Here is an 11,130-nt window from a genome sequence, read left to right on the forward strand (position 1 = left end):
AACTCAAATTTTGAAAAAAAAACCCCAAAACTTTGAATTCGTGACTGATCGATGGTCGGTCGATGATAAATCAAACGTTTTATATTCGCGAACCATAGGATGAAAATCGCGATCCCATGCGATTTCGACGGGATTTCAAGGGTTTTGGTCGCCGGGGGGAGGGAGGTTGAGTGGAGCTTCGTCGATGGCAAAAGGCGGTGGTCGACATAGGTTTAGGGGTTGAAATGAATGTTTTTAAGTTTTAGGGATTGAAATAAAAGTTTTTAAAGTTTTAGGTTTATTTCAAAATTTTGTGTTTTCCTTTAAACAATATATATATATAATTTAATTTTTCAATTCAAATAAATTTTTAAAATTAACTTTGTGACACGTGTCACTTAACGACCAACTTAACAGTTCGTCATGATTTGACTCAAACTGGTTACAGAATGAAACTTTAGGTACTAAACTGAAACAAAAAATATTAGGTACCAAAATAAAATCAAAGGCATAAATTAGACACTTTTTTATATTTAAGCCTAAGAAAAAAGGAAAAAGAAAATGTGAGTTATAATTCAAGTTCTTGAGAGTTGAAAACCATCGACAGTCCCATAAAAGTAGGTCAAATGTTGGAGAAAGGCATGCGAACTCAAACCAAAGCCCAAACAAACCAAAAATTAAGGGTAAAAGTATATCAACGGTCACTTAATATTTTAAAATGGTCATTTTGATCAATGTACTTTCAAAAGTTATAAACAATATATTTTTTATATTAATACAAAATAATAATTAAATTTTATATATGTATTATAAAATTATAATTAAATTAATTGAACCTTTACTTATTATAATGATTAATGATCATTCTATAACAATTTATAATATTATTATAATGATGCAATGATCATTTTATAACAATTTAATAATATTAATAATTTTTTGTAATTTTTAAGATTTAAAAGAGTAAATAATCATTTATAAATAGTTCATTGACTTTGTGTGTACTTTACCCATAAATCAAAAACCAACCGACGTAAGCAACCGTGCAAGAAACCAATAAACTAACCAAAGCCTGGGCTTTTTGTCTTAACAACGCAACCCGACACACCAAAATCTCTGTCTTTTGATTTTCCTTCGGTTACAATCTTTAAATTTTAAATTTTCTCTTTCTTTGAGTTCATTATTATGTTAACTTCCATTGTCTTAATTTCCAGAATCCATCACTGCCTAATGAAAGTGAAACCCCTCTAAACCATTAAAGAAGGTAGCAAAACTGTTTCACTCACCTGCTGAAAGGTAAAAAGACAAACTAAGAAATAGTACATACCCTTTATTTCTATTCACATTGTTTATTATTTGGGATATTCAACTTGTTTTTTTTTTCTTTTTTGGGTTTTCTTTTTGCTGGAGATTTTTTTAAGGTTATTAGGGTTAGGGTTTCTTTGGAGTAAAGTTAATCTCACACAAGATGCAGCAGCCACAGCAAACGATTCCCATGATGCCTTCATTCCCACCTAACAACATCACTACCGAACAGATTCAGAAGGTATATTTGTATTTATAGTGATAGATATACTTTGTTTAGTGCTAGTACTTTAAGTTATGGGGTTGTTGATGGTTAGATGCTGACCTAGAAGTTTTCATTTTTATGGTAATTTTTAGATATGGCTTCAACTCTCCTTTAAAAAAGAATAATTTTTGATGAGATAGAAGAAGCCCCGTAATCTTATTTTGTTCCAAAAGAGAAAAAGAAGCAGCTCGTTTTCATGTATGTTTATGGTTATTACGTTTATGAGATGGAAGAGTTGTGCTTTTGTGAATTGGTTGTATATATTAGTAGTTATTGCAACAGAACAACGATGCTGAAAAGGTAAGGGTTAGCTGATGTTGGTTTAAGAAGTTAGGGTAACAGAGATGGATAGCATAGAGAGATGAATGGAAGTTATTGCTGATGCAGCGATCTAATTATTCTTTTGTTATACGGTCGCTAAAGGTGTGGTTGATTAAATTGGAAGTTGTTGGTCATGTTGGGGATCTAATTATTCTTTTTGTCGGGTATGATGTGTTGTTTAAATGAGATGTTCTTGGTAATGCAGGGGATTTGATCTAACTAATATTTTTGTCATATACGATGTGGTTGATTAATTTGGTTCCGTTTGTCGTTTTAGAATCTGTCATTACAAGCAAGAAAGTTGTGCCATATTGAATGGTGGATGCATCTGGCACATCTAGTGATTATTCTTGGTGCTGGGGAGAATCAAGTTCTGATCTATTCTGTCAATTTGATTCTCACCGTTTTGTCTCCTAAAGCATTTCCTCCCTTTTGTTTGTCTTTTACGAAGTATGCAAATCATCTATAACTACCTTTTAATGTCTTTTCGAATTTATTTTCTTATATAACATCTTTTTGAAATTTATTTGCAATGTTTCCTGAAATTCATTAAAGCAATGAAACATTTTACTTGGAATATTTTGACATGAAAAAAAAATCTGAGACATACTTGAGAGTTTGTGGGCATATATTATAGATCCATGTTGAGGTTTACTGATCTTCAGTGTGTATAATTCTCCAACTACTTAATTGTTGTGAATTCCCTCTTGGTTACCATGCTCGGGAATGGAATCCAAATGGAGTTACTAGATTAGTTAAGCTGTTTACATGGTTCCAAAGATATGGTCCTTGCAGCAGAAGCTGAATGCTGCTTTCCTAATAAGGGCCCCTAGCTTAAAGCTGTCCCAGTTTTTCAAATAAATAAATAAATAAAGCTGTCCCAGTGGCTCTTATCTGGTCCGTGCTTGAGTTAAACTAATTAAAAGCAATTCATATCCGCTTATGCCTCGATAGTTATGCTTACTTTTCATCGCTTAACTTTAGTTTAGATCAAGACAGGGTGATAGATGAGATTTTCATGTTCCACTTTTTATTATGTTCCTGAAATGCTAATATTCCTTTCGAGGAAAAGCATTAGTTAGTTATATTGTGCCATAAATCTTAAACATTGATATTATTAATTATTAAAGAATTTATTGATATTGTGTTTTGTTTCCCGAAAGTCATAGAGGTATTAGATAGAAGGTCAGTGATATTATTTAGCAAAGCTGTTTGCTGATTTTTAGAAGCTTCTAAGACGTGGGCTCTATGAGTTATTTCTCATGGATGATGATTATGTCTGTTGTGGACTAACCTAAAACCTTAAAAGCTATCATTTGTTCTATCAAAGGGAATGCATTTGAAGGGGTCTGTACATTCGACATTCCTACTATCCATTTTTATGCCAAAACTTCCTACTGAATGGGCTATCCTTCCTAGGTCAACATCCCTTTTGAAAAATGAAGTTTCAGGAAGACCTCGACGAATTTAAGAAGTGCTTAAATGAAAATTATTTTGGTAGAGTTTGGTTGACATACAATCTTTCGGTAAACTGCATACCCCCAAGATTTTGTAATATTTAGAGGAGTCTGAATATCTGCCCAAATAGTTATCTGTTGGGCATATTGACAGTTTTTTGTCGCATAGTGCCAAAGAATGCAATATAATAATTGGGACATTAAGTTGTTCTTGTGGTTTTTTCGTTTCCCAATCTTATTGCAGTACCTTGATGAGAACAAGAAGTTGATTTTGGCAATTTTGGACAACCAGAATCTCGGAAAACTCGCTGAATGTGCCCAGTAAGTAATTTATGAATCTATCTTTTTCTTCTATTTATCTTGATGGTGCGTGCATCATTATTTGCTCTCATTTAGTCTTGTGGTTTCTTGTCCGCTTTTGGTCCTTGCATAATTCAACAATATCCGGAGAAGTCAGGATAACATGTATTGTTCTGGTCGGCAGAAGCTACAACTTTTTGTTGTCTTGGTTTTCTTCAAACATGCTATTAGGGATTTGTGATGGGAAACTAGTTTATTTTACTTGCATTCTACATTTTTTTGGTCATTAGCATATGAATGATATAGTCAATTAGCTTAGTTTCGATCCAGATGGTACCAAAGAGGAGAATTTTAGAAGCTATAAAGCTTGGAAATTGGGACAATAATTTATACTTGCATTCTACCAAAGAGGTGAATTTTATAATGCAAGTAAAACTAGTTTTTTTACTTGCATTCTACCGTTTGTTTTCCATCCCGTACATGTGTTGGTTTTGCACATTCACGCAAGGACATATGCTTACATGCGTGAGATTTAGGCAGCAAATATATCTAAGATTTTGATGTTTTAGGTATCAAGCTCAGCTGCAAAAGAATTTGATGTACTTAGCTGCGATTGCGGATGCGCAACCACAAACAACGCCCACAATGCTCTTCAAGTGAGTGTTAAAATTAAATTGTTTCCTTCTATTCTATCTGCTGTTACACTGTCTGCTCACATATGTTTTTCCAACAACTACAGATGGCACCGCATCCTGCAATGCAACCAGGAGGATATTTATGCAGCACCCTCAGGCCGCTGCAATGGCACAGCAGCAGGGAATGTTCTCCCAAAGGATGCCGTTTCAATTCAACAACCCGCATCAAATGCAGGATGCACAGCAACAGCAGCTACACCTGCAGCATCAACAAGCCATGCAAGCTCAAATGGGAATCAGACCTGGAGGGTCCAATAACGGCATGCATCCCATGCAAGCCGAGGCTAATCTTGGAGGTGGTGGCAGTGGTGGTCTCTCTTCAGCTTCGGGCCCAAATGATGGACGTGGTGGGAACAAGCAAGAGGGTGCTGAAGCCGGTGTTGATGGGCAGGGCGGCACAGCTGGTGGTCACAGTGACGGAGTAGACAAGGCAAGTGACTGCCCACCCTAAGTTGTTTTGATCCGATACTTATGGATGTTGATAGTAAGCGCCTCTTACAATAGTTGTACTGTTTCGGTAATCTTTCGATGGGCAGACGGTGTTAGAACTAAAAGTTTATCTTTGTTGCTCTTTAGTATTAAAGGGTTTAGGTAGTTAACCTTTGTTGGGAGGCTCTTGGCATGCCAATGAATCGAAAAAGCAGCTAATTAGATGACAGTTTTAATTGTAATCGGAAGAAAAGCTTAAAGCTTCTGCGTGTATCTGAATTGTGATCCCAGTTAAAGCTTTCTCGGTTGCTGCCGGTAATGTTTGTGCTAAAACAGCCCATGGTGGTCATGGTTGTAAGTGGAACCTACCATGAGACCACTTAAATATTCGTTAAAGATGAGTAGTCGAGTTCAAGTGAATGGAGTTAAAGGTGCCGGCAAGCAGTTGGCTTCTCCTTTACAAACAGGGGTCCATGAGATAAGGCTAAGCCTATGGTTGAGGAAGATAGCGATGCCGGTCTATTGTCACAAGCAGTTGGCTGCCGTGTACCTTCACTAGCCTTTTAATTATCCGGTTTGGTATGATATTAAATTTGTGTTGGTACATCAAATTGATGGCGCCGAGCTTTGAGGAAGGGGAGGTAAAGAGCAAACGAATAAGGTATAGACGGAAAGAAAGACATCCACTTCTAATAAAATATTTATTGATAAGAAAAAGGAATCCTAAATAACTTTTTAAAGAAATACGAATGTAAGTTTATAATTCTTTTCAAATATATTTATCATTTTTTAATTTTAATAACCACATATATGTGAAAATATATCCATTAGCTTTTACGATTCTCCTGGAAGGTTGGAATCTTTCCAAGTCATTAGTGAAAGTTCTGCCTGAACTGTTTCAATTATATAAAAAGAATCTAAGAAATTATTTTTAAATTAAGATGTTGATCTATGTAATTTGACTTAAAAAAATGCTGCGTCTACAAGCAAAGCCAAAACTACCTTCCTCGAATTTGTTTAGCAGACGGTATCACCAATTTTAATATTAATTGTTAACTGCCAATGATTATTATTTTCTTTCTCTTTTTTTATATTATGTCGTTTTTTTTTTGAATTTTTTTATTTTTAAATAAGAATTTATGTCATTGTGACACATTTTTCTATGTTCTTGTGACATGCTCTTTTCCTGCTTTTGTGACACGTTCTTTATGACTTTTGATACTTTTTTCGCGTACCACAGCGGTCCTGTTGGTGCTTGATCCTCACAACATTTATTTCTGCTTGGTTTGTCGGTAGTCACGTATTTCAAATCCATCTTTAATAAAAGGTTGTTAGAATTGTATAGTGAAGCAATTTGTCAAATTATTTGGTTCAGTCACTATTCCTTTATCACTTTATACTTCTTAAAGTGTCTTGTTCGACAAAGATAAGAAGTTTATCAAGGCCATTGAATTATTTTGATGTTGATGTCATTCTCAATAGAATATTTCATTTTTCTTCATATTTTTAATTTAATATTTTTGTTTTATTTATGCTTTTTTTTATAATTATTGTCTCCAATTTGTTTTTTAGAATGCATTATACTTCTGATTCTTTCCATTATTTATATTAATGAAATCCCATTGCCGGTGTTAAAAAAATTGTATATAAAAGATGTGAGCTTGATGGAAGCTCTAGTAGGCGGAGCAGCATGTTTAAGGACCTTAACATAGTTTTAGTGAATTCAACATAATCAAGATTTAGAAATTTCAAAACCATCTCCAAACCAAAAGTATATATATTCAATGTTTAACATATTTTGTGTGTGTAAATTACGTGTTTAGTATCTAAATTATCAATTTTAGTTTGTTTAATACTTAAACTTTAATTTTTTAAAATCATACTTAATGTTTACTTTTGTTTCATTTTAGTACCCCGCAATTAAAAATTTAAAGGATGAGCTCGTCAGCCACCGTGTCTACAGATGTCGGTCATCGCATCTGTCGGCCGGTAAAGCTCAAACTTTCCAATCCGTACATTTTTTACCTTTTGAATGTGATTTCGACATATGTTTTATCAAAAAATGTTTCAATCTCCCTAAATCGACGTTGGACTCTTCAAAATTTTCATCATTCCATCTTCGTCGTCAACCGTTCGATGGGCCTAAAACTGAACGTGATTTTTGGCCATGATTATTTTACTGCAGCCGATAACCACGGAGTAAGAAGAGCGGTAAATTTGTTTGGGAAAATGAATAATCTTACCATCAAAACAGATGGTCAGCATAGGGTCATTGATACTATTCCAGCAAAACAAATTTGATACCAAATATAGTTGTTCTACCTTTTTTTTCGAGTCAGGGAATAATTTTTCTACATTTATACTTCATATGTCAATGATAAATGAAGCAAAAAAGAGATTATAGTAAAGAATATCCCTTAAGAACTTAATTGGTTTTTAAATTTTAAAATATTTATATTTTAGGACTATGATTCAATTTTGAAAAAAAAAATATTATTTTCAAATTAGAAATAATAAGAAAAATAGAGATAATAGTATAGAATGTCTCTTACGAATAAAAACATTTAATATCAATTCTCAAATTATAAATATCATTTCATTTTGATCATATGTTGACGTTTTATTAATTTTTTAATTAAAAAATCAATATCTTAAAAGTGATGATTCATGACCTTTAAAAAGGGGTAAACTACATAAATAGTCACCAAATTTTTAGAGTGCTTGTATTTTGGTTGCTCTAATTTTAAAACTTGCAATACAATCACTGAACTTTAATTTATTTTCAATAAGGTCACTGACGTTACTTCCCGTTAGTTTTATCTGACGTGGCACGTTACCTCCCGTTTTATCTTGTTTACTTATTTATCTTCATGATCAACCTTGATAAACCTTGATTTGGAATACCCCAATACCCCAACAAATAGCTCAAGGCATAGCAAGAGGTGAACTTGATCCATTTACGCAAATGCCGTTTCAGGTAATTGTTCTATTTAGTATTTGAATTCCATATTTTTCTTTCATCATTTTCACTAATTGACGATTGTTCCTGACTACTTGGTCCTTCAACAGGGTGTCGTGATAGTTCTCAGTCGGTGTCCAACAGAAATTTACAGCTGAAAAGTTTTAAGCCTGACAGTGAAAGAAAAAGGCTAGATTTGCCTGTGTAGAAGAAACTTCTGACCAACTATTTTTGTATCCCTTGATGTTACTTTCTCTTAACTTTGATTTATGACATATTTAGGGGAAAATTGCAATATATGGAATGAGCATTATTCAGTTATCAAGAAGCTGTCTAGTTGTTTGTATATTGTTGTTGCTTAACAACTGAAGGCTTTGCTTCTCTTGAAGCAAAAAAAATCTTCAAGGCCCCTCGAGTATCACCTAAGCATTCAAGTCTGGTTGTTAATTCTTCTATCAGTCCTGACAAACACGTTACTGCGGAGGATGCTTCTTGCAAGATTGATACCCTGTTGTCAACCTCACTCGAGTCAAATAATACTAACAACATTGTGACTGATGCGAGTTAGATTTACATTTAGTTCATTTAAATAGTTGTAATTTTTTTGTTACGTTTCCTGCCTCAACTTCTACAGGAAGAAAACGTCTTCATTTGAGCTTTCTGAGTATGCAGCATCTCCAAATCGTGGTAAATATTCATGTCTGATAGATTAGTTTATAATTTTACCATCAGTTAAATACTTTGTGTGCTTATGGATATAGAAGCTAGGGTGTATGAGACGAGAAGCCCTGACCGTGTGTTGCCAAAGAATCTGACCAGCCAACACATAGACCCTCTCCAGCATCACATGAGCATTATCATAGTACTCTTGCACATGCGGCTAAAAGTAAAACAATAACTGATAGCTAAAAGAGCATTGTAAGAAGTAGGTACTTTCAGAAGAAGCGAGTTGACACAAACGATCAGGAAGATAAACAAATACAATTTTGTTGCAAGGATGATAATACCATTCAGTTCCATGAGACTGGCAATCCTGATAGTTATGGGAATAACTATTTTAAAGGAACGGCTTCGAAAAGAAAAAAATTGTTGCAAGGATGATAATACCATTCAAGCAAGAAAAATAATAATAATAAGAAGAAGAAGAAGAAGTGTCATGTCAAATAAAACTAACACGAGATAACATTAGGGACCTAATTGAAAATGAACTGAAAGTTCAGTTACTATGTTGTAATTTTTAAAAGTTGGGTGACCAAAATGCAAACATCCTAAAAGTTCAGTGATTATTTTTGTAGTTTACCCTTAAAAATTAAAACCTTTTAAAAAAAATAAAATTATTTTAGGTCACAAGTTCAATTCCAATGACCTTAAAAAATTAGTGAAATTAACAGTACATTAACGAAAGGGATCAAAGTAGAACAATATTAATAGCTTGAGTATTGATATAAAAGAGTTTTAAAATTTAGAATGTGAATCATATTTAGATATTGATATAAAATATTTTAAAATTTAAAAGATGAATCTAAAATAAAAATTATAATTCAGAAACATCTTATGCAATTAAGTCAAAAACAAATTTAAAGAAAATTTGAAGAGAATGCTTTAGTTTGATTGTGTAAATGTAATAATAATAAAAAGGTCAAGCGATGATTAAAGTATTATGTGTTAAGTCCCTTAAGCAATGTCAGAGGTTCGAATCCTGACGTTTGTGAATGGAGCAAACTGAGTTGGGAGGATCTCCCTCACCTCTACAATACTCGATCTGAATTAATCGGTCAATAAATCAGATACCAGTGATTAATTCAAAAAAAAAGTATCATGTGTTACGTTTCTATTGATTATATATATATTTTAAAAGGAGTTAACATTTTGGCATAATTCGATAACCGTTAAATATTAGAGATTAAAAATTTTATAAAAAAAAATAAAAGATAATAATGATAATACATATATAATTTAAGGGGCAAAGGGTTGATTATGACTCTCTCTTTATATATCTATATATAAACTAATTCAATTTTTTTTAGGATTAGAGATATGGTCACGAAACGTTCATTTTCATGGTTCCCACCTTCCGTAGACAATCAAACGGCCAAACTTGACAACGGCAAAGCCCCCCCTCCCCTCCCCTCCCCTCTCTCTCTTAACCTCCTATCTACTCATGAGCGAACGTAATATTTATATTATAAGAATGAATTTAAACTTACAAAATTTAAAAGGACGAATAAAATTTTAGAATAATAAAAATATATTTTTAATAAAAAAATTTAAAATATATAATAATTTTAAATTTTGAGAGAGAGAGAGTGACCACCTCCACCCGCGTAGGTGCATCGCTGTATCTATTCACTGCTCAGCGATAGAGTATTGATTAAGGGTGGTTCTGCGGTGCGGCGCCTAAAAAACGGCTAATATACGGCGTGACCGGTTAAACAAGTGACCGGTTAAAATTTAGACCGGTTATGTTATATTATTTAACCGGAAATATTATAAAGTACAATAACATACTAGGTAGCGCTTATATTTACCTATTTTATAAGTAAACCGGTATATTTATACCGATAGCATTGCAAATTTACCTATTACATTATATTATATTGAAAGTGTCCATACTTTTTATAAAAAGGATCGATACTTTAACAGTGTTTCATGTTTTCCACCTACAATATTAATTTAATAATTTCATTTGCACAAAAATTATTTGATTGTTTTGATATTTATAAAATAATATTTAGAATTTTTAATTTAATAATAATATATATCGTAACGTAAAAAATAAATCATTAGACGCCTATAATTACTAAATTAATATCTTAAAACTCACTCAAAAGATAACCTTAAATTAATGTTTTCCACAGTGAAAAAAGTATGGACACTTTTATAAAAAGGATAGACACTTTACAATATAACCACTACCTATTACATTATATAAACGATACCTATTACATTATATAAGGGCTACCTATTACATCATATGTTTACCTATTATATTAAAAGTGTCCATACTTTTTATAAAAGGATCGATACTTTTTTTAAACTTATGTAATTTATGTTTCAATTTTTTAACAGTGTTTCATGTTTTCCACCTACAATATTAATTTAATAATTCATTTGCACAAAAAATTATTTGATTGTTTTTATATTTTATAAAATAATATTTAGAATTTTAATTTAATAATAATATATATCGTAACGTAAGAAATAATCATTAGACGCCTATAATTACTAAATTAATATATTAAAACTCACTCAAAGGATAACCTTAAGAACACTGAAGAAGCAAGAGAACAACTATCCAAGCAATCAAAAACGAGAAAATCCCAACATGATAACAACTGAACATATCATATCAATGTTCAAACTCAAGTTGTAGATTTTGATTTCCTTTTGCTTGGCATCATATGAGATTTGGATTTTGAT

At 32.4% G+C, this 11,130-nt stretch overlaps 1 pseudogene; it reads left to right on the forward strand.

The window, feature by feature from the left end:
- Positions 1 to 1,409: 1,409 nt before the first annotated feature.
- On the forward strand, positions 1,410 to 4,954 carry LOC120158472 (annotated as a pseudogene).
- The last annotated feature ends 6,176 nt before the right edge of the window (positions 4,955 to 11,130 follow it).

The sequence above is a fragment of the Hibiscus syriacus genome, unplaced genomic scaffold (assembly GCF_006381635.1).
Source record: "Hibiscus syriacus cultivar Baekdansim isolate YM2019G1 unplaced genomic scaffold, ASM638163v2 tig00111314_pilon, whole genome shotgun sequence".
NCBI classification, from domain to species: Eukaryota; Viridiplantae; Streptophyta; class Magnoliopsida; order Malvales; family Malvaceae; genus Hibiscus; species Hibiscus syriacus.